This window comes from Sinocyclocheilus rhinocerous, unplaced genomic scaffold (genome assembly GCF_001515625.1).
Source record: "Sinocyclocheilus rhinocerous isolate Xijiao unplaced genomic scaffold, SAMN03320098_v1.1 scaffold732, whole genome shotgun sequence".
Taxonomy (NCBI): domain Eukaryota; kingdom Metazoa; phylum Chordata; class Actinopteri; order Cypriniformes; family Cyprinidae; genus Sinocyclocheilus; species Sinocyclocheilus rhinocerous.
In genome coordinates, this window is record NW_015625032.1 from 130386 (window position 1) to 131271 (window position 886).

The following is an 886-nucleotide window of genomic DNA, read 5'->3' on the forward strand; positions in this document are numbered from 1 at the left end:
GTAATCAAGTAATCTACTGATTATTTTGACAATTGAATAATCTGATATTTTTTAGTAACAAATAGACCTAAGTGAAAACCAGGCTTTAGTATGACTATTTATATATAAACTAACGATGAGGCAATAATAATTGGCTCAAATAAAGTATCAAAACCAAGTAATTACATGGTTTTATTGAACAACACTGTTAAAATACATAATGTAAAAATGCCTATAATAAACATAACCAACTTAAGTACGTTATGTATTAAAACAAATACCTGCAGAGGGCGCCAACGGCCTGGTGACTTTTCACTTTACAGCGTGATTAAACTATGTTTAAATCCCTTTAATTTTAATATTTGACCACATGCAAACTCAGAAACTTTTATTTTGAAATCGCGATGTACAATAAATGGCATATTTAGAAATATAAGTATTCTCCTGTGTTGGCAAAGGTTTATAAATGATTTACGTTACAAATCTATTGAGAAAATGCACAGTTTTCCCAAATGAACAATTCAAATTCACAGCATATGCAAAGGAAGAGTTCAGCCCCTTTCACACATAGTCTTTACTGGTAAATTACCATTAAGAGATCATGTGTGAACATGACCAAAATCCCGGTAAATTTGTTCTGGCAATCATCGTTCTTATGGAGATGACATGATTACTCTGAGCTGTTTACAAAGCTCCACTGCTTTTTAATTAGTTTTTCTGTGTAAATATGCGCTAGATGGACATATTTGAACATTGCGCCTCGCAGCTTTTTCAACGTGTCGCGCTTCTCCATTCATCAGGGCTGCGACTCTGCAATTGGATACTATTATGCGCGTCTCGTATTTATGAGCAAAAAATTCTGATTGGCTAGAAAAGTGTCCGAGTTACGTCCGACTTGCTCTGATGT